This window comes from Castor canadensis, chromosome 8 (assembly GCF_047511655.1).
Source record: "Castor canadensis chromosome 8, mCasCan1.hap1v2, whole genome shotgun sequence".
NCBI lineage: Eukaryota > Metazoa > Chordata > Mammalia > Rodentia > Castoridae > Castor > Castor canadensis.
Window position 1 is genome coordinate 34,483,852 of NC_133393.1, and position 24,213 is coordinate 34,508,064.

Genomic DNA, 24,213 nt, shown 5'->3' on the forward strand with positions numbered 1-24,213 from the left:
ATGAATCAAATGCTCATACACCTAATGTTTCCCTCTCCAGGCTTCATGCAACCAAATATCTACATCTCTAAGGTACAGAATAATGAACACTTTTCAACTTGAAGTTCTTCAGATTCAGAGCAGGCTGCCTTGAGGATTAAGAAAGGATTTTTTTTCCTATGTCAAATGAAATTTCTCTTGTCTTCTAAATGATATGGAAAATAATCCACTGACCTTCTTGCAGCAAACAGACTGATACACCTGACACTGATTCCTAGTCACTTTTTTCTTGCCTACCTCTACTATAGAAACTGAGGAAGTAAATATTAACTTTCCCAGCTTCTTTAGCAACTAGGAGATGACATGAAAACTCAGGCAAATGTTCAGAGCTGAATGCCTACTAGGGATGGTGTGGAGTTGGAATCTGGATAAGCTTTCATTTTCCTGATGAAAGTTGACAAATATGTCTGTCAGTGTTACTTTCCTTTTCTTCTCTTAAATGCAGATGTGATTCCTGGAGCTACAGTGCCATCTTTTAACTATGAGGGAAAGATCAAGGGGCCTGGAGATATTGGCCTCATTTTTGAGCTATTGAACCACTTCTAGTAACCACTAAGCCTCCACATTCTAAGAAAAATCTACTTTTACTCCCTCAGATAACTCATTGGGTTTTTGGTTATTTGCAGTTGACCTTAACCTATCTGAAGTGCACCCCAAGAGATTTCATGAGACTGAAGAGACAAAAAACCACTCCACCTCTAAAGTAAGCTGTTTTCCTATTTTATAAGCTCCTCCCATCTCCAACCAAACCAGGCTCACGAAGGCATTGGTTCCTATGTTGCCTGTCTCTACTTATTCCAGGTCAACCTCCTCTCCATCCCATCCCTAAATTTCCTCCTCCCTTAAAGGCACATACTCATCTGTATCCTTTCCTGAAGAAACTCCCCAGTAGGACACTTCTGCATGGTCACTCTGCTGCTTAGATGTTCCATAAGCTTTCATTTGTACTATGTCCCATTGTCCCTGCAAATGCATTTACACTTGTTATACCACATGTCCTGATTTGTGTGTATGGGGGGAGAGGGACAGCAATAATAACATTTTCATTTCTCTTATTTCAGTATTAGTTTGAAAAATGTCATTGGCTCTCCTGTTTTAACTTCTTCACACAAGAAATTGTTGCATTACAGTGCAGTTCATCTGCTTCTGCAAGTCCCTCCACTTAACCTCAGGGAAGGGATAAGATAAACACATTGAACAAGATAAAGAAACTACATTAATGGCCATTGATCACTTAGAAAATGCATTGCAGCATTAGTTCTATTATCTCAGGTAATTATGAACCTCCTGTAAATAGAAATAAAAGGAGTTCCTATAAATCAGTGGTTTTACAATTTAAAAAAAAATAATAATTTCTCTCGAGTAAAGCAAAGTTATCCATAGGAATTGAATGGTTAGTAAACAAAACAAGATGGTTGAATTAGATTATCTTAGGTTTCCTTCCAGCTTCTTCCTTGGAGAAAAGGCTAATTCAATTCCACTGCTGGGGCAAATGAAGCTCACCACCATCCTAGGACACATTCGTATTCCCGAGACTAAGAAAATGCTCAAAGAATGTTGGGGTTATGAAAAAAACACAGACACCAGCATGAATGGGTTCCAACTGGCAAAATCAAGGATACTGGAGCATTAAGATTATTAATTATACAAACAATTTTAACACATCAAATAAAACAGGAAGCTACGAATCCTTACATATTAATAAGCAAAGTGAAAAATCTGAAGTAGATGAGTATCACCCTTCCATATACCTATTCGTTAGAAAGGGAAAAGGAATAACTGCCCAGAGAAGCCTGGAAAACATTATCTTAAGCAATGGAACTGAACTCCACCTGTAAGGGGAAAAGTTGAAATCATGTATCCCCTAACAAGATGTAAAAGGAACAAAGCACCCTTCTGTGTTATTCCTTCTGAAGATGAACAGCTAAATGGTGGAGCATTCTATCAAGTAAGTCTCCCATATATTTCAATAGAGTATCAGGCTCATGGAAGGAAAAAAGCTGAGCAACTGTTTCCAACAGAAGGAAAATGAAGGGCTGTGACAGCTAAATGCAATGTATAATTCGGGACTAGATCCTTTTGTTAGAAAGTACATTTTTGAGACAATTGGAGACACATGAATCTCCTTTGCAGATCTGATTATAGCAATTCCTGACTGGTGATTAGACTGTAGTCCTTAGGAGAACATTCCTTGGTAGGAGGAAAAATCCACAATAGTGTAGGATGGGGTATCGGACCACCAACTTACCCTCAAATGGTCCAGAAAAAAAGTTCTCTATACTGTAGCTCCTGCACTTCTGTAAATTTGTGATTACTTTCAACAGTAATGTGTTGTTTATAATGAGTCTAAAACCAACCCTCCAAAAACTCTTAAAAGCAAAGCCAACAATTTCCCATTATCAAAAAGCTGACAGAAACCCATTTGCTGTCGAGTTCACCTGAGTATAAACTCAGCTTTGTTATAGACAAGTATGCACTCATCACAGAACACAGGCACTTACTAGATACCTAGTTAATGTAAGGCAATGTGCTGAAAGGATTTTTAAAAAATAAGCCTTAAATGATCTGTCTACAAAGAGCTCACAACTTGGTTATATTTGTCTGCTTCTGACAGCAATCTGATTCCGTATGATTCTAGGAGACAAAGTATTTATTTAAACTTTTCCCTAACTTCAGGAAGGAAAGGAAATTGAGCTATGGACCCAGAGTTGCTGTAATAGTGCAAAGGAGAATAAATAGTCACATTTGTAGCCAATTGCATACTTTTGGTCTTGATTCTTGTGATATATGTTTGCATATGCATGGCAAATCTCACATCATTTTAGTATATACCATATAGGTATATGTGTAGACTTGGTAAAGTATCTTTGGTGACTCTTTTTTTTTGGTACTGGGAGTTGAACTTGGGGCTTCACACTTGTAGCCATGTCTCCAGTCCTTTTGGCTCTGTTATTCTGGAGAGAGGATTTTGCTTTTTACCTAGACCAGTCTGGATCACAATCCTATTTTACACTTTCCACTGTCACTGAGATGACAGGCGTGGACATCCCTCTCTCCTTCAGCTCCCCCTTTTCTGTTGAGACGGGTTTTCACAAACTTTTTTGCCTGAGATGGCTTGGAACTGCAACCCTCTCTATCTCAGTCTTCCATGTATCTTGGAATGACAGGCCACCACTACACCCAGCTAGTGGTTGAGATAGGGTCTCACTAACTCTCCCCACTACTCCTTCCAATCTCAGCCTCCCAAGCAGCTAGTATTACAGGTGTGAGCCATTGGTACCCAGCTCTTTGGTGACTCTTATCTTTGACTTTCTGTGTAGAACAATGATCCATATGTTGGGATTACAGTAGCCAAATTAGGAATGGCTTATTTTTCAAAGCAATGGACACTTCATTACATCCTGTTGCCTGGTGGTTGCTATTGAGCCAGGTGGATTTCACTTCAAAGAGGAACAAAGACTTCTTCCAATATTTTCTTGATATTTGGCAACTCACTTTGCAGTGCATGTTCATTGCTTGGTCAACTGAGCTTTTGTTTCCATTTGTAAAAGACAATTCCAGATGCAAGCACATCCCCAGATTTCTCCAGAAGCCCCTATGTAGATTTCTTCCTTCACCAAAGTAATTTATTAGGATTAGCAATGTAATTCTGGTTAATATTAAATTAATGAGCGTAATTCAGACAATCCTAAGAAAATTTTTAGTTTAAATGTACATGGAAGAGTCATTGTCTATTTTTAAGTTTGGATTTCAACTAGATCTGTATAACTTAAAGATGGTTGTATAACCAGATCACATGGGATAATCCTTCATGTGATTATCTAAAGCAAGTCTTCCTTTCATTTTGGTAAAATTGTATTCATATTTCTGTGTTTATTTTATAATCTGTGTCAATGATCATGGGTTCTTCGACTTCATTGACTTGTTTAACAAATGTCTGTAAGGGTTACTGCCTGTAATGTGTTAATGTGACACTGAGAAGGATCAATTAAGATCACCATGGTTCTTACACTCTGGAGCTTCACTCCATGAAGAAAATAATCCTGAAGTTGGCCATATGCAAAAAAGGGAAAACTTGGGAGTTTATTCATACTTGCAAAACAAATTATTATAAAGACTTGCTAAAACTTTATTGGGAATCACCTAAGTTAGAACTGATGAACACTTTCCCTGGTTGGAAAGATGGTTTTCCTAGAAAAACGTAGTGGAGGAGATTTTTATATCTTTTGAAATTCTGTTTTGTTTTGCTTTTGGTGTTTGTGGGGGGTTGTTGTTTAATCTACACACTATATGAAAACCTTTCCTGTGCTTCATACATAATAATGACTCTGTCAACCCATTGTCTGGTTTGTTTTTTTCATGTTAGGACTACTTTGCCCTCATTCCATCCAAATGCTCCTGTCTGATTTTATGACATGGCAGGGAAACTTTCTCAGACATTTGATTCAGAATTCTGGTGATACTGAGGTTAGAAACCATATTTAAAAAAAAAAAAGTAGAGTGGTCCATGTGGGTTTTGGCTTTGTGAATATGTATAAACTAATATAAGGAGGTGGGTATTCTAGATCAGCTTCTTGGAAGCCAGCAAGAATAAAGGGAGAAAACCTGAGTTTTTGCCTCATACTGATGACTTGTGAGTTTGGACAAGTTACTTGAACTCTGTGAGTCTCTTATCATTAAAATGTGGAGTAGTACTATCTATTACATAATGTTGTATGAGAATTAAAATGAGATTATTTATGTGTGGTATTATGGCTTACATATAAAGAGCTTAGCATGCACAGAAATATCTTGAGATGACTTCTGTGTGCCAATCTACCTAGGATGAGTTTTGCTAATTTACTCCATTCTCTGGCATATCAACACAGTTTGTAATGGTCAGTGAGCAACCTGTAAGTCATAGTAGCTTTCAAAGACACAAAAAGGTCTATTATTAATGGTACTATTATTTTCCTTAAGCAAAGACACTGCAGGCCCACGTGACTCTTCAGGGAAGGTTTCCTTCAGCAAAGTGCCTCAAGATGGGCTTCCATGATGGTGAGGCAGGAAAAGACTGGCAATATATATTTGACTCAGATATGAAATCCAATTCCACTCACGTTGCAATTAATGTGAAAACAAGATATAAGGTCAGACCTAAATTCAAGGAGTTAAAGGGATGTGGTCCCTTTTATTTCCAAAAAAGAAAATGGGAAATCAGTAAGCAGCACTAATAACTTCCAGTTTACCAGAGTAGATGATCTCTAACCAAATGTGTGTATGTGGTGCTGAGGGAGGAGTAGCTAAAAGTTATTAGGATACTAAAACTTGCATACTACATAAAAACCTTGGTAATCACTCCAGTGATTTCTGAAAATGATACTGTTTTAGAATAACAAGGCTATTTACTTAATATGTTATAATAAGTGTACTTTCTGTTCCCTATTTTTCATCTTTTCTTCACTTTTGCGACTCAGAGAAGTGACAATGAATCATACCAAACACACAGTAAGTCCTTATAACTTATTTGTTGATTGATTAACAGCATGGTAAAGAAACCACATCTTAAAAAGCAATGGATTGATAGACTGTATTTCATGTGTGAAGTCACAAGACAGTGAGGAAGCGAGAAAAAGACTTTCATGTGTCCTGCCATTAGCCACGAGGGTACTTTTATTACTTCCTTGAGAAAAGTTGGCCCCAGAAAAGTGATTTATGTTTGTTGGCAGTTTCTAAAGGTGACTGCTGCCTTTAGCCTTGGACTATACTCATGCACAGAATGTTAGGAGCAATAATGGTGCAAAACAATGTCAGACACAATTAAAAACAAAATCTTGACTACAGGTCACTCCACAGTGCCCTCCCAAAGACAGAAAGTACAAAAGTATCAGTCATCTTTCAAAATCCAATTTAGCATTATCTTTCCTGTCAGAATTAATAGTTTTCCCTATCTTCTTGCACTAGTCAAATATATATTAATAGCTTGTCTATGTTCTTTACTGGATTTTGACCTCCCTGAAGATGTAGATCTGGTATTACTCAGATTTCTTACTTCCAGCACCTGAGTGCTTCTTAGGCAAATAAAAGACAAAACAAATCTTTGCTGATCTGAACAGAGTTCAATTCACTGCATTCACTGCCCTGCATTCACTTTAGATACCCAAACTTTAGTATTTGTCCCACCTCTTTGTTGTGTTTTAAAATTATAAACCAACATCTATATGCAAAGAAGGAAGATGGAGACAGGCTGGATTTGTATTCCCAGTCCAATGCACACAGCATGCCAAAAGAGAGAATTTGATTTTCATTTTAGTGCCGAGGCCTCGGGTCCAATTTAATTTGATCCCCAAATGACCACACTGATTAATTATCAGGGCTGACTGTTCTTCACAGTAAGCCTTAATCTCTCATAATTTGCCATGAAATTAGTGGGAGTTGACTGTTTCAGGCATGAATAAGGTAGGTCTTGTTCAAACCTCCTCAGGCCTTATTCAGGCAAGTGGGGATAGGGCTGGCAGCCCTGAAGAGGAGCAGGTGTAATAAGGATTAGGTCACATGGTGGAAGGAGTTTGGAGTGGGTCGGCAGCTGGTGAAAACCCAGGTGTGTGTGAGTTGGCAGGGGTACAAAGACAGGAGAGCTGCAAACAGCTCAAAGTCCCTGGGCTGTGCAGCTGCATGTTTGGCCCTTGCTTTGGACCCACCTGTAGTGTTGATGGGCACAACCCACTCCTAGGAGCAAGGAAACATGAAAGCTCTCCTGTAAGAGGCAGCAACCCCACCCCTAGTAGGCAGAAGGTCGGAGAAGCAGCTTGCCCACTTGCTACTATAAACAAGCTGGCTTGCACTTCATAACCTCCCAATGCTCAAGACAGGGCAGGTCTGGCTTTTCTTTTTCACAAGACAGCCTTTGGAAAAATAAGATAAAGATCCATATTTTCTGTATTCAGGAGCCTGTTTTTAAGTACACCTAGAAAGTAAATGGGAGAAAAACAAAACCCTGGAGCTGGAGAGCAAGTCAACAGGTAGGGATCATTAGGGGGAAAAACAGGCTCAAGGCTAAGAGACAAAAATAAATGATGATCCCTCCTCCTGGGCTGCAAGGAGCTAGTGTAAACAAACTCATTATAATGACCCCTTCTTAATCTCTTTCTGTCCCGCTGCTAAACCCTTCTGTGGTTTTCACAGGGTGGAACAATCTCAGTGCTGAACTAGTGTTTCAGCTTTAATGACTGTGAATTATGAGATGTCTCTTTATCTCCAAAGACAAAAGGGAGATCTGGCCACAAATTCCAATGACTGCTGTCCACACAGGTATAACAATAGTCCCCATTGGTGTGCAGGCTGCAGAGTTGTGATCTCTTGCTCCTCATTAATGCCAGCCTCCAGAGAAACTGTGGGCCATGTGAAGGCCATTCTTGACTACTACAGATGGTTCTCCCATCTCTGCTTTTAAGTACAAACAGTAGAAACAACTGACTTACCTACATATGACATCAATGCTCCCCTGTTCTTCATATAAACAGAATCCCAGTTTGGGGATAAAAGGATGCTACTGTTTGGATCTGGATCATCCTCAAAAACCCATGTGTTAAAGTCTTGGTCCCAGCTTGGTGTTATTGGAGGATGAAGGAACCTTTAAGAGATGAGGCCTTATGGGAGGTCTTTATGTCATTGGGGGTAGGACCTCCAAGGGGATTGTGGGACCCTGGTCCCTTCCTCTTCCATTTTTGCTCCCTGGATTGTGACATAAGCACTTCTGCTCCACCACATGCTCCTGTCATGGTGTGCTGCCTCACCATAGGCCCAAAGCAATGGGGTCAATTGATCATGGACTATAACTCCCAAAACTGTGAGCCAAAATAAATATTTTCTCTTTATAAGTTTATTGTTTCTGGTATTTTGTTATAGTGACAGAAAGATGACTAACAGAGAACAACAGAAACTTGCACAGTTACTACAAATTTACTTGTGTAGACTCTGCTGCCTCTGGGCACAGCTGTGTGACTTTCATTGCCAAGGGGACAAAAGTAGAGGATCTCTGGAAAGATTTCTCAATATTGGCACCACTCATTCTGGATTCACCCTGTTTTTCTGACCTGGAATGCAGGTGGGATATGTAAATACCTCTTGCTCCCAAGAACATGAAAACCACATGCTGAACGTATCAGAGCAGATCACTGAAGGTGCTGGGTCATAGCTGGCACTGTGACACCAGCCCTGACTGACAATACTGGATCTCCTGTAACAGAGGATAACCCTGTGGTTCCCAGACTCTCGTGGGCATATGAAGCACTGGAGGACTCATAAACTCCAGGTGTGGGCGGGGGCCTGAAACCTTGTACTCCTTCCTAATGCACATGGTGCTCATGCCACCTATTGGAGACCATGCCTGGAGAGCTGCCTGGTAACTGAAGTGCCACCCTCTGAAGCCACTGTCAGTGCATTTATAGCCAAATACAGTCCCCCCCTAAGACACTGCCCTCTAAGCCCTCAAGAGCAGCATGGCTCCCCTAATCTTTTACATCCAAAAAGGGGCTTAAAAACTCATTTAACACAAGGCATAAATACCCACAGAAGTTTACCTTCCATTTGGATTCTTATCAGAGAGGAATCATGAAATCAAAATATTCTCTATTTTTTGTCTATAACTGAATTTGTTTTTCTTTTTATTGATATGTAATAATTGTACATATTTATGGGGTACAGTGTGGTAATTTCATGCATGTATATAACGTTTAATGATAAAACCAGAGCAATAAACATTTCCATCTCCTTAACCTTTTTGATGGGGGGGATGATATTGGGGTTTGAACTCAAATCTTCATGCTTGCTAGGCAAGTGCTCTACCACTGAGCTACACTCTCAGCCCAAGAATTTTTACTTTGAGCCATCACTGGAGCCGAATGGAGGAGATAGCTCGTGAGGAGGGCTGACCTGGAACCTCTAATGTCACACCAGATATACAATTACTTTTCCCACTCACAAGTGGACTCTCCCTGGTGTTCATTCCCTCTCCCTAACTATGGAACCTGGGACAAACTCTTTAAACTGTCTGAACCTCACTTTCCTCATCAGTAAAACTGGAGTGATAATACTTATCAGACAGAATTGCTGTAAGACACAGATGATGTTAGAGAGTCAGAGACAGCCTGAGTATCCATCGCTGTAGAGTCAAAATTGTGGGTATCACAGAATATTATGTAGCAGTAAGAAGCAGTAGAATAGATGCATAAATAGCAATATAAGCAACCCCCCCCAAACACAGTGCTTAGTGAAAAAGATAAAGAATTAATTTTATAAATTAAAGAACTAAAATAGAAGCATACCATATACAATACATTATGCACAATATAAATGAAGATATATATTAAATAACATTAAAATGATTATCTGTGAGGGGGAGGAAATGTGAGCAGAATATGGACATAAAAATTTTTTAAATAAATGAGTTTCCATTAAGAAAATGTGGTATCTATACACAATGGAATTTTATGCAGCCATGAAGAAGAACAAAATGTTATCATTCACTGGTAAATGGATGGAATTGGAGAACACCATTCTGAGTGAGGTTAGCCTGGCCCAAAAGACCAAAAATCGTATGTTCTCCCTCATATGTGGGCATTAGATCAAGAGCAAACACAACAAGGGGATTGGACTTTGAGCACATGATAAAAGCGAGAGCACACAAGGGAGGGGTGAGGATAGGTAAGACACCTAAAAAATTAGCTAGCATTTGTTGCCCTTAACGCAGAGAAACTAAAGCAGATACCTTAAAAGCAACTGAGGCCAGTAGGAAAAGGGGACCAGGAACTAGAGAAAAGGTGAGATCAAAAAGAATTAACCTAGAAGGTAACACACACGCACAGGAAATTAATGTGAGTTAACTCCCTGTATAGCTACCCTTAACCAGCAAAAACCCTTGTTCCTTCCTATTATGGCTTATACTCTCTCTACAACAAAATTAGAAATAAGGGCAAAACAGTTTCTGCTGGGTATTGAGGGGGTAGGGGGGAGAGGGAGGGGGCGGAGTGGGTGGTAAGGGAGGGGGTGGGGGCAGGGGAGAGAAATGACCCAAGCCTTGTATGCACATATGAATAATAATAATAATAAATGAGTTTCCATCATATTGCAAAAATCAAAGTGTCTGACAATACCACATTTTAATGAAAACAAAGAGGAAAAGTTGCTCTCACACCCTACTGATAGGAGAGTAATTTGGTACTACTAGTTACTCATAGTATCCATTTCCTCTTCTACACATTGCACCCTGATTCTTTACTGGCACATAACCATTAAGAATAACTTCATCCTCCACCCTCCATCGAAGTAGGTGTGGCCAGGTGAATCAAGCTCCAATATTACATAATTGGAAGTGTCATTAAATTTCAGTGAGAGTTCCTTTAAATGAAGAAGTCTCAATAAATAATTGGGAACAAAGGTGGATGTCAGAGAAAGAGAGATGGAAATGATCCAGAATGTCTAAAATCTCCTCTTTAGCTGACCCAGTCCCCACCTGGGAAGCAAGTCATCTGAAATGCTCACCCTGTCCGTGGAGAGAAAACGGCCCTGGAATATACACATGATCATGCAGTGTGTGCTCTGGCATTACATCACTGTACCCTAAGAGGAGAAAACTGTTTGGAGGTGCAATCATAAACAACTGTAAAGTGGAGAAGTCTGAGGTGTTAATATAGTGGTTTTTTTTTTTTAATCATTACTTTCTAAGCCTCTGCTTCAGCATGGAGCTTTGGTAACAAATATAATGCTCCCAGTTTCACTATTCCACATATGCATAAATATCTTAGAGTTTGTTTTTGATGATTGGGCAATCCCATAAAGAAAAAGATCATGACTCCAACTTGTTAATATTTCTCTTTCCTAAAAAAGAAGATAATATCATTCTTAGTCAGCTGACTTATTTCAATAACAGTGCATCTACCACTAAACACCATAGCCCCACATCTGTTCCTAATAAAAATCTATAATCTGCAATGCCCATTGCCTTTCAAAACTTATTTTCTTCATCCACAAACTATGCACAGACCTGGCCAAAGCTTGTTTCTGTTGTCACCAAAACATAATGGCATTGCATTTACTCCAGGATAAATAAATCAGCAGTGATTCCAAGTAGAATCTGTGTCAGCCACTTAAACTATTGCAAATTTGAGCCTTAACTACAAATTGACATTTTCAATTATTAAAATGCTGAAGTATGCTGGGTTTTTTTGTTTTTAAGCTTGTAACATTCAACATTTGTGAAACTTTGTTTCAGGTCACAAGGCTAAAAGACATTTGATAATAAAAACAGTTCACATTTTCAATGAAAACAGAATCTCAAGGCAGCAACCTTAAGACACCCTTCCACAAATAACACTGATTTATAAAAACTGTGAACTTTACACTCGTCTGTGCGTGGTGGGAAGGCAGTACTGGGGTTTGAACACAGGGCCTCAGGCTTGCTAGGCAAGTGCCCTACCACTTGAGCCACACTCCCAACAAAATTGTGGACTGTGAACAAAGCCCTAGAGTAGAAGACTAGGCCACTATCTAGTAAACAACTTCAGCTAACACTGGCCCTTAGCCTGCAAGAGTCCTGGATAAGGGACTTAGGAACAGTCGACAGTCCCACTTGCAGGCTGCCTTGTTACTATGTGAGAACCAGCATGGTATTAATTCTGGGTGAAAGTTCAGGGCCACTATTCCTGGCAGTGACAAATCCTATATATTTTCTTTCCTTCTTCTGAGAATAATTGAATGGTTTTTCTGCTATGAGTCGTTTTCAAAGAGAAGCACATGTTGGAAGCTTCAGCAAATTTCCATTTTCCCCAGAGCAAACAGGACAAAATGGTGGCAAAACACTTTGTGCAAAAGAAAGGCAGACTCAGCCAGCACAGTGCACAGTGACCCAGGCAAATGTATAGCTCAGGAGCAGCCTCATGACCTTGCAGCCTTAGAAGCAGCTACATGTACCTTGCTGCTCTGAACTTACAGCAGGAACTCCCATTCTTCGTGATTTCAAGACAAGTACTAGACACTAGTCACTTCAGACAGTTCTCCTAGTTCCATTGCTTACATCCAAATAGGCATCTTTTGAGCTACAGACAAAAGATTTAAAGATACTGAAAAGAGCATACAGTCTTACCTCTTGAAGGATGTATGTTATTTGGCTAAAACCAAAATTTTCCAAGTTCAAGACTTGTAGAGTGTCACAAAGTAACTGAAGTTTTGTGAGAGTGGAAGGTAGGGGACTAAATTCATGAAGGGATATGGAAAGTCATGATTTGAGATCTTAAAGTAAAGTAGGAAGATGATTTTAGGACAGTATTTTTTTCTTCTCTCCAAGGAAATATTTCACTGTGATGTGCAAGAACAAAACTGACTTTCCAAGAGGCAAGTGCTCTTCAACCCAGAAGGTCTATGCTGGCTTGCATACCATCAATGAGTTTGTGTATAAAGAAAGAAAGAAGTAGGTTTGTGCACAGATATCAGCAGAATATTTTCCCACAGACCTCTGAAAGAACTTGGGGTGCTTTCCAAGAGGCAACTCACTCTCCCAGGTTGTAAGGGGAGAGTAAGAATTGCCTCCTAATAAGCTATGAGTGAACTTAAGAGCCAAAACCTGAGTGTGTGCTGCAACACTAAGAGATGCTCTAAATAGCATGAGGATGAACCACAAGGTGTCCTAGAAGTCCAGATACTGGAAACTTACGGCACATGGGTGGTATCTGCAGACACTCAATCTTAGCATTCGTTTGCACAGAGACTTCTATGTTGGGTGCAGGAGACAAGGGGGGTGTTATTTTTCATGAGCACATGGAAGGAGATGGGGAAATTGGGGAGTGAGGACAAAGTGCAGTTCTCTACTCCCCACCAGCTGAGGGTTTGCCTATAAACTAATCAGTAAGTGTAGACCCAGGCCCAGAAACAGCTGTGGTACAGAGCACAGAAGACTCCTATGGCTTCAGCACTGGGCACAATGGGGATCAGATGCCTTGGCAACATTGGCATGAAAGAATGCAGAGAGAAATAAGGGAGATGTACATGAGAGAGATGGATACAGGCCCTGCAACTGTATGGGGTAGAGGGGTGCTGAGAGCCATCACGATTCATATTTCACTGCAATTATCTCTTCTGGACTGGGATACTCAGTTTATACTCACAAAGAACTAAGGAACACTGATTGCACCCCAGCTGGGACAAGGGCCAACACATGGAAGATCCAAAAGTCTTCCAGATTTCAGGTCGCAAGCAGAGTCTGGGTAGCATCTTGATCTTCCTTAGTGCGTCCACAAGAACCATACGGTACTTGGGAGAGGGTAAGTTGGGTGCCCTCACTAAAGACAGTTAGGAATGGCATAAATGGTCCTCACTCTGTTACTTATTCATGAATTCACATACTCCACAAATGTTCATGGAGCACCCAGTACATCCCATAAACTTCTAAGGTGTGAGAGATATAGGAATGGGCAGAAACGATGAAAATCTCTGCACTAATGGGGATCACATTTTAAAAAGCCAACAGATAGTAAAATATATTCTTTTTTTTTTGTATTTTGACACTTTTCCCTATAAACATATCAATAGGACTTACTGCAGTAGGTTTAAGATGATAGTCATAATAAACATAAACAGTACAATAAAAAGCATTTTTAATCTTTTTTTTCTCATTTTTCTTTTATTATTCATATGTGCATACAAGGCTTGGTTCATTTCTCCCCCCTGCCCCCACCCCCTCCCTTACCACCCACTCCGCCCCCTCCCTCTTCCCCCCAATACCCAGCAGAAACTATTTTGCCCTTATTTCTAATTTTGTTGTAGAGAGAGTATAAGCAATAATAGGAAGGAACAAAGGTTTTTGCTGGTTGAGATAAGGATAGCTATACAGGGCATTGACTCACATTGATTTCCTGTGCGTGGGTGTTACTTTCTAGGTTAATTCTTTTTGATCTCACCTTTTCTCTAGTACCTGTTCCCCTTTTCCTATTGGCCTCAGTGGCTTTAAGGTATCTGCTTTAGTTTCTCTGCGTTAAGGGCAACAAATGCTAGCTAGTTTTTTAGGTGTCTTACCTATCCTCACCCCTTCCTTGTGTGCTCTCGCTTTTATCATGTGCTCATAGTCCAATCCCCTTGTTTTGTTTGCCCTTGATCTAATGTCCGCATATGAGGGAGAACATACGATTTTTGGTCTTTTGAGCCAGGCTAACCTCACTCAGAATGATGTTCTCCAATTCCATCCATTTACCAGCGAATGATAACATTTCGTTCTTCTTCATGGCTGCATAAAATTCCATTGTGTATAGATACCACATTTTCTTAATCCATTTGTCAGTGGTGGGGCATCTTGGCTGTTTCCATAACTTGGCTATTGTGAATAGTGCCGCAATAAACATGGATGTGCAGGTGCCTCTGGAGTAACCTGTGTCACAGTCTTTTGGGTATATCCCCAAGAGTGGTATTGCTGGATCAAATGGTAGATCGATGTCTAGCTTTTTAAGTAGCCTCCAAATTTTTTTCCAGAGTGGTTGTGCTAGTCTACATTCCCACCAACAGTGTAAGAGGGTTCCTTTTTCCCCCATCCTCGCCAACACCTGTTGTTGGTGGTGTTGCTGATGATGGCTATTCTAACAGGGGTGAGGTGGAATCTTAGCGTGGTTTTAATTTGCAGTAAAATATATTCTGAAACTACATACTGTTAAAAGAAAAGGCTTTTAAATAAATTACATATAACAGTTTATTTGAGCAAAGAAGGATTCATGCATGGGGCCACACTCAAAACCAGTAGTTCAGAGAGCTCATTCTAATAGCATGAGCCTAACTCAGAAGTAAAGTAGAGAAATTGCCTGATTGGTTATCAATAGGCATTTGCCTTATTTGGGCATGGTATGATGAGTTGGCTACCTGTGATTAGTTGAAATCCAGCTGTTTGTGACCAACAATTTATTACAAAAAAACCACATGACTAAATTACATTTTGTTTGCCTACTAGTAAGTTTGGGTGCAGTTTGTTAAGTAGAAACTCAAAGTTTGAGACAGCCTTAGGCTCTGCTCTCCCAGCTTATTTTGCTTTCATAGTACATGAGATAATAATGAGTGTTATGAATATGAGTGCTATGAATAAACATAAAGTAGAGAAGGAGCAGGGGAAGAGTGTGGGGAGTTACATGTGCAATTTCAGATGAGGTGGTGAAGGACAGCAGCACTTGATAAGGAAGCATTTGAATGAAGACATAAAGGAGGCCATGGGGTGAGCTATGTAGATACATGCAGAGGAGCAAAAATCTGAGGCAGGAGCACATTGGCCACACTCAAGGACAGTGAAGGGGCATGAGACTAGCATCTGGTAAAACAGAAGGAGGCAAGAGGTCTACAAGGTGACAAAATGCCCATCATGCAGACCTCATGGCCATTTTAATGGCTTTTTTAAAAACAGAGATGCAAAACCATGGAAAGGTATGGCGTAGAATAGTGAAATGATCTAGTTTCTTCTTGGAAGACAGAGACTTTGCCTTACACATCAAACTACCTTCTCCCTCAAAGTGCTTGCAAGACAAGCTCATTAGGAAAAAGTCATGGGATAGCAAAATCCTTTGAGTCTGGGCAACTTGAAGTTTTAGAACATCTGAGCCCTTGTCCCATCTTTTTCCTCAGTAAAAAAACCACCTAAAATATATAGAGAGAACAGTTTTCAAATTGTGCTCTATATGGAGTCTGGAATCTGGAGAGGAATCAGGCTGGCCCAGTCAACCCAAACCCAGGAGAAGCAGGTGGGAATGTGGGGTTAACAAGCAGCTCTGGGCCTCTGCCCAAGCATCCATGCTTCCAACTTCCAATGTAAGTGGCAAAGAGGTGGAAGGACACAGGCTGCTGTGTATTTGAACAAATGGCCAGAGGCCCACAATTGGATTGAGGAGACTACAACAAGAATGAACAGGAGGGTCCATGAAGAAGGACCTGCTCTAAGTTCCCTGTGAGGTCAGGAGCAATCTCTTGCAGTCAATGGATTCATTCTTCAGTCCTCTAATGAGGATTCTTATGTAAAGTTACACAGGGCCACACCTTCACCTGGGGTTGCCAACTCCACTGGGGGAGGGAAGGGGTCCATAAGCACACAGAATCCTCCCTCCTGGTTTTCTTCCACTGAGACTAGCTAAGGTCCAGAAATCTCCAAGAGATCCTCTGAAAAGAACCTTGGACCCATTCCCCTATGGAATATTTCCTTTTTTTACTCTAATTCCTTTTTACCACAAAAGCAAACCATTTGGGGACATTATACAGCTAAAACAAAGCCAAACAAATTGGACTGTTAGAGTCTAACTAATGTCTACAACCAAACAGGATAAAACTTGCCTCTTTAGAATGGGGAGTTGAAGGTTAAAAGGTAACTTTGCCTACAGGTTGAGAATTGTATACAGAATTTCCCAAGTGCTAGATTTCAGCAGGGATCACTGTGAAGAAATTGGAACTCATCTCACGTGAACTTCTCAGGTGAAGGGAGACTTGACAACTGAGACTTCTTTAATAAGTGACAAAAATTATGTGGGTAACAATTTGATATTTTTCGTGTTAAAGTCTCTATTGAAATAGAATACGTAAATTAATACTCTTAGGAGACCTGCTTAGAGGGAAAACAAAATGGGGATCATGAACCCTATTAACTCACATGTCTCAAGCCTCTAATGAAAAATTCCTGAAGGAATGGGTATGGAGTCCTAAGTGTGAAGAAACTTTGAAAAGCTAGTAAGCATTCATTTTATTAGGTTATACAGCATAGTCCTCAAATGACTTTAAAACTGAGATCTGTATCTCTAACAAAATAAGATATAAAACAAAAGAATAACTGCTCACCTTTTCTGGATAGGGAATGATAACTTCTCTAAAAATACTGTTTATTTTGTCAAGTTATATATTTTTTTTTCTGTAAATTCTCCACACATTGCTCCAGGTTGGCACTCAAAAATCAATTACCCCATAGCATGAAGAATGTGGTAACTAAAATGCTTAAAATTCACTGTTACCTGTGAAGAACCCAATTGGACAAGAATCATTGAGATGAAGAGGGTCTATGTAGTGAAGGCAGAGAAAATGAGTAGAAAAAAAGAGATCCACATGCTGATTATTTTCTAATAAAACTGCTCATTCTATCATAAAGTGAAAGGAATTAAACATAAACAAGATCCATTTAAACCCAGCTCCATTATTATTCTATAGGTTGCTTTATCCCTATTCTGACATCAATTATTGTACTACTGGTAATATTTTCAGATAGAAAATAGATGAGCTGAAGTTATCCAGACCTATAGGATTGCTCTATATGTAATTTACTATTCAGAGCTTGAGAAAATTATGTTTTATAGAGCATGTTCACAAGTATCATGAGAGCGAGGAAGTCTACCCAACAAAATAATTATGTCAGGAAGTAGTAGTAGTTGCAGTCACAATTTATTGCATACCTACTATGTGACAGGGACTTTATCTGAAGTTTATCTCTAGTATATCCCAACTACCTTTCAAAGTAGTGTTAATATTCCTATGTAGCAGAAGAAAAAACAAAAACTTACAGAAATTATCCAAGGTTAAACGAAGTTTTAGTTTTAGTTTTAGCTGAAAAAAGTTAGAAGTAGGTGGTGTGTGGTCAGTGGTAGAGGGTGTACTTGGCATCCATGAGGTCCTGGGTTCAATCCCCAGCACCAAAAAAGAGCAACTAACATTTTAAAAAAATGTTCAAAACTGGGGTTTATTATATTATTTCTATACATGCATATCTTCCCTCTATTACTTTCTTATTCCCTTCCTCCTTTTAAAATAAGTTTATTTTGCTTCACTATTCTGTTTTCATACATGGACATAATGTACTTCAATCACACTCATTCACCCATCGCCCTCTCCTTTGTCCTCTCCCTTCCCATTGGTAAAGCCAAGATTTGAACCTGAATTTAACTCCTAACCCTATGAACTTTGCACACAGTGCTCACTCAATACTACAAACATTAGGTAGCTGTCAAATGGAAATTCAAAGACCCTGGGTTTCATAAATAAAATTCCAAATTCATAACTGAAAGGTATAAATTCATTTCAAATTTATTTGTGTGCATGCTTCTTCTAATCAGCTTCCTTGAATGACTTCAAACTTAATAGACTTCTATACCCTAAAATGAAAATAGAACTGGTTTTATTTCCTTTGTGTTGATGGAGTACCTGCTCTGGTCCAAGGACTGCTTTAGACACCAGGGATGTGAAGGCACAGAGATCCCAATGCCTATTAATACTGTAGCAACTGCACTTGTAAGCTCTCTAGCAAGTTTCCAAATGCATTGTAATACCACCACCAAGTTTTACTAGTACTTCAATTTACCGTTTCTCAAACTACAGAAAAGAATTGTAGACTGCACTTTTGGTTGTGTGCTTGTTATAAATTCAAGGTGAAAAGAGGGTTGCATTGGAGGCCAGCTCTGCATTGTGATTTTGGGCTTCTCTTTCTTTGTGTATACAAGTGGGACTGAGAATAACTATCTTACAGAGCTTCTTCTCAGACTCTTTATCACAGTATCACAGGACATTCATGAGCTCTTTTCCAGTCCCATCTACAGCTCTTCCTATCACTCTGAGCACCAAGGACCCTGTCTATTTGAACTATTTTCTTTTTCAATTGACAAAATACTTTCTGCAGCTCCCTGGCGCTATTTGGTTCCTTATTCAGTCTTGTCTATGGATATCTGCTCCACATGGAAACCTTCTCAACACTTGCAGTCTGAGTTGTAAGCTTCCTCCTCTGTACTCCCATAGCACCTGGCCCATATTTCAAGCAGAGTCTCACTTTTCCTTGAATTATTAATTATCATTTGGACCATGTCCTTTTTTTTCCAGAGCCTTCGACATGCACATGCTAGCCAAGTGTTCTGCCACTGAGTTGGGCTATGACTTAATCATGTCAGTTTCCTTCAGAGTACTCAGAGCAGTGCTTGTGAATAGTGGCACTAGCACATGCTGAAAGAGGGAGGGAATCTAGTCCCATTTGGCATGGGGAAAGGGCGGGAGTAGAGTTGCTCTTCCTTAACTAGACTCCCCTCTAATTAGCTGAGCTGTTAAAAAGACATATATAGAAAGCAATTTTAAACAGGGCATTTTCCAGGGACAATATGATTCTCCACCACTTAATAAAATTCCTTGTAGGATTCCAGTAAAGAAGTGATTTTTGAGGGAGGATAAGCAGATAACATCTCCAAAGGACTGGAGCATATACATATACATGAATATTTAGTTAACACCGAAAATATACAAATGTTTCATTAGCCTCCAATATGCATATACCTATTTATTGATAAAAATGTATATATATTATTCTATTAATGTGTTATATGTTATAGGTACGCACAAACAAGTAGAAAATACGGTTTTGAAAATGAAAGCTGTACTAGTTTTCTTTTTGCATTCAAGGAAGTAGTCTCTTACAAGAAAAGCTTAATCTCAGCTGAGCAGCTGTATTTTCTGGTAAACAATCATGCTTTTCTTTCCCTAGACTATTCCCTGATGTTGACTACTTCCTCTCTCTCCTCAAGTTCTCCTACAAGACCACCAACATTCTTCAAATATTAGTGACATAAAGCAGGAGGAGTGTTGAGAGCTCTGGATTCTCCATCTGGAGATGTCACAATTCAGTCCCAAAGGTTTGCTGTGAAGTTGTAAGCACAAAAGTGTGAAACTCCACCGGTTATTCCTGAATTCTTTGTTTTCCTTGTGACCTGACTCTCATAAAATTTATTTTATTTTTTCTTCCAAACTCCCAGGGTATGTGGTCATATGATTCAAATGGAGAAAAACATTGTCAAAACAATATCAAGCAGTTATCACTTTTACATTGTTTTCATTACATTAAAAAGCATCACTATCTTTATCTTATTAAAAAGCATCAGACCTACTACTGTACTTTTATTTACATCTAAAAGCATCTAATGTAATGCTACAATGGCTGTTATTAGTATTTAGTATTCAGACTGTTTTATAGTTTTACCTGACTACTAAAGAAGAAGTTAATATAAAAAAGTTTGTTTTTAATGTATGACACATCAAAACCATTTAATTGTATGTGTGTGTGACATGCACAGGGAAAAGATTAGATGGATACTCTAATCACAAAAAGTTATCAAGAATTATCTCAGGATGATGAGACTGAAGTTGATTTTGTTTTCTTTTTTGTGCATATCTATAATTTTCCAAACATTCTGTAATGGCCAAGTTTGTTTAACAAGAGTATGCCTTACAGCAATTGTACATAATTTACAAAGATTCCTATCTTGTAAGCTTCTAAATAGATATTTTTTAAATACCATTTGGAGTCACTTGGATTCAAAAGAGCACTGTATATTATTTCTAAGTTCTTTGCTATATTTTAATTATAACACTCTTTTTAATGTTATCTTTGTCTCATATAAGAACACTGCATTTTAAATCAAACAAATCCTCACTTAATGTAGATTTTTGGCATATTTTGCATTGGGAACTAAAAGACAGGCAGAGAATGTATATGGAGGATCTTGCAAAATAATAGAATCAAGGCTGAACTGATGGGCGGCAGAAAGGAATATCCTGAGTCAGAAGGTGTGCATGCCAGGGAAAGATGAAAATTCTGGTAAACATCATATAATCCTAACCTGATAATCCCTGTAAGGAAAGTTGTGGCAGAGAATGACTCAGTGGGCAGTATAAAGCTTGCCTTAAAAAAAAAAAAAAAAAAAAGCTTGCCTAAAAAGTCTTCTAAACAGTCCAGTGCAGTGGATCATGCCTATAATCCCAGCTAATCAGAAGGCAGAGATAGAGCAAATCACGGTTCGAGGCCAGTCAGAACAAACAGGTAGCAAGTAATCAATAAAAGGTGTATGTGGTGAACACATGCCTGTCATCGTAGGTACTTGAGAAGCAAGTAGGAGGATCATGGTCCATGCTGCCTAGGCATAAAGAGAGATCCTATCTCAAAAATAACCAATACAAGAGGGGCTTGACAGAGTGGCTCAAGTGGCAGAGTGCTTGTCTAGCAAGCATAAGGCCCTGAGTTCAATGCCAGTATCGCAATAAAAAAAAAAGCCTTCTATCCAATACCAAGGAATAAAAAGAATATGCTTTTTAATTAAGAAAAAATTATTATTTCAAGAAGTAAATTGGGTAGACTGTGGCACTTGATTGAATTAAAGGAAATGCATCTCCACACAGATTTGAATGCAAGACAATTAAGAATACATGGAATGAAACCTATTGTTAGGAACTTGCAAGAAATATTTTTATGGGGGTAGAGGGGGTAAGAAAGAGTAACACAGAGGGTGAATATGATCTCAATACATTTGTTATATATGTGGAAATATCACAATGAAATCACTCACATTATACAATTAATATGTGCTAAGCAAAAATTAAAATAAAAAAGAATCTATGGAAATGTAGTCAACTTCCTTTGCATCACGGTAGGTGGAGTACAGAATTCAGAAGCTGAGTCCCCAGGGAGGTGTGAAAACACCCCTGAAATCACATATACGTTTCTCCATCTATGTGTCCATTTGCATTTTTGTGATAACATGCATTTTTCATAGCTTTTACCAAAGTCTCAAAGGGGCCAATGACTAAAAGGTGGACACCTAATGTAATAAACAAAGCAGGAGCTTTGGGTTTGGAGAGAATTGAGTTCAAATTCCTAATTTACTAGCTATGGGAACTTGAATGAGTTGAATTTTTAGAATCATTATATATTTTAAAATAATACATAAGTACCTAGAACATCGATGTCTACCACATACTAGACAGCTATTGTTACAGATATCTGATTCCATAAATAGTCTGGAGTCTCAGCTTCAAGTTTTGTTCTGGCAAGGTCTCCATTTTGTTCTATCCTCCCATGTTCCTAAGTTAATGTGAGTGTGTGCACATGTATGTTATGTATATGCACATACACTATATCCACAAAATATACAATACACACACTCTCTCAAACACACACACACACACACACAGTCTTGGTCTCCTTGTTACTGACCCTTTTGCCACTGCCGCCATTGGAAGCATGGTCTGTCTTCCCCCAGGTATCTGCCCTACAGCAAGTGTTTCAGATAGACTTTTACATCGCCTTGTTTATCACCCTGCAGAGCCCCAGTTACCAATGCGAAACGGTACCCGTGCAGAACCGGAAGACGCATTTCCCTGGCCAGGTACCGGTCACTCACGTCTCGGACGGCTCGAGGACAGCTCAGGAGTTGCTCTCACTGTCTAGGGCCTCGAGTCACGCAAGCGTACGTGTGTGCGTGAGTACGTGAGTACGTGTGTGCGTGAGTGTATGATCACGTGCGCCACGTATATGCGTGTGTGTGTGCGCGTGCGTGAGCACGTGCGCGTGTCCACTTTTCAGTGACAACTACCTGCCAGGCTTTCCAGAGGGCAGCAGCAACCTTTCCATCCATGGGCAAGTCAGTGACCCCACCAAGAGTCACCAGAGCAGGATCTGCATGGCTTCTATAAAAATGAACATTAAAATTTAAGATTAAAAATTATATACATTAACGATACAAAATTCAAATCAAGGCTGGATGTAATCCCAGCTCCTCAGGAGACCAAAGCAGGAGGGTGGCCAGTTCCAGCTCAGCCTGAGCTATGCAGTTAGATCCTGTCTCAAAAAAGAAAAAAAAAAAAATCTAATTAAAGCCTGGACCAGAAAAACACCATATGGACTTTGCATTTGAAATACCTATTCTGGGGTTTATGGAATAGCTGTTAAAATTTTACTTTCAATCCAATAGTTTAATTTGTGGGTTCATGATATTTAATTAAGCCTTAACCTAATAACATAACTATATCTCTGGTGACTGCTGTCTAGGGGGCAGGCCTTGGAATTATTTCACTTATTAGCTATATAAACCTGAACGACCAGGGCACATACTGCAGAGGCTTCTGCTTTCTTCCTAGTATCTCAGGAGGGATTTTCAGGAGCCCCATGGTATTCATGGTCACCTCTGACCTGACCTCTTTGTCCAGTAAAATCTGCCTCTTGCTCCTGAGGCTGCTCTAGTTCTCACTTCCCATTTCCCAAGTCACTCACCTTTATGCATCACATTCCACTAATGCAATATTTTGTGGAAAGCTGCCTTTCTTTCCTTAAAGTCTTGGGAATTAAAAGGTTATGTCATAGTACAGAATAAGCAACACCTTGAAACAATCAAGACAACTCTGTCTGAAAAAGCCCAGCTTCACTGTAATCCTCAGGGAATTCCTCCTGGCCTCTCTTCTTACCTACTTCTCCCCATTCCAAAGCTCCTAAACGTTTGTCGCTCTCAACCACTGGAGAAGACTAGAATTCTCTTCTAACTATTGTGTTATTTGAAATAATTTCATTATTTTTGTTGCAACTTCTTCCTTACAGAGGGCTCAGTGAAGATAGTTTTCCTAAACAAAATAGTCTTCCACGTCTGGCCCAATGGTATCCCTTTGGGACAGAAAAATCAATCTTTCTCTCCCTCTCTCTCTCTCTCTGCTTAATAGCCATGTTGTTCTCTTTCCGTTACACAAGTATAAGGACCAAGAGCTACCAATGACCATCCAAAAGTTTCCTCTCTAAAGACTTGGTTCTGAATTGAAACAGTATTTTTCTAGCTATCTGTATTTCTGCAACATCTAAGGAAATAATCTTAAGACCATTGAGCAGCCAAAGGTTATATTTAGGGAGCTGTTCATTGCAGGGTTATTATTAACAGTAAAAACTTTGAACATAATCTAAAGGTTTGATAATGAGAAAATGATCAAGTAAGTGATTATATAACTACTCAATGGAATATTCTGTAGGTATTAAAAGGATACCTGTAAAGACACAGCAATAAGGAAAATAATTATGAGTTAGTGTACTTTAAAGACAGGATATAAACTTACAAAGAAGCAGCAAATTATGTTTGCAAATGCATGCATAGGAAACATATGAAAAGAAGTACACCAAAGTGCAAAGCATGGCAGTGATAGGGTAACAAAACATGGATCTTTGTGTGTGTGTGTGTGTGTGTGTGTGTGTGTGCGCACGCGCGTGTTTCTTTTCTCTGCAATAGAATTATATTCATTCTAATGGGATAAACTTAAGAATTAATTAATTTGAAACAAATAAAATTTCAACCTATTGGATCATCCTGGAAATAGGAAATTTTAAGTCAAAATCAAAATAAATAAATTACATAT

General features: G+C 39.2%; 1 long non-coding RNA gene across 1 annotated transcript in view; it reads left to right on the forward strand.

The window, feature by feature from the left end:
* Positions 1-20,703, forward strand: part of LOC141425688 (uncharacterized) — a 39,145-nt gene extending 18,442 nt beyond the window's left edge. The window contains exons 2-4 of the long non-coding RNA XR_012450734.1: positions 666-742; positions 5,496-5,526; positions 19,535-20,703. This is a non-coding gene — a long non-coding RNA (uncharacterized lncRNA). The remainder of the gene's footprint in view (positions 1-665; positions 743-5,495; positions 5,527-19,534) is intronic.
* Positions 20,704-24,213: the final 3,510 nt, after the last annotated feature.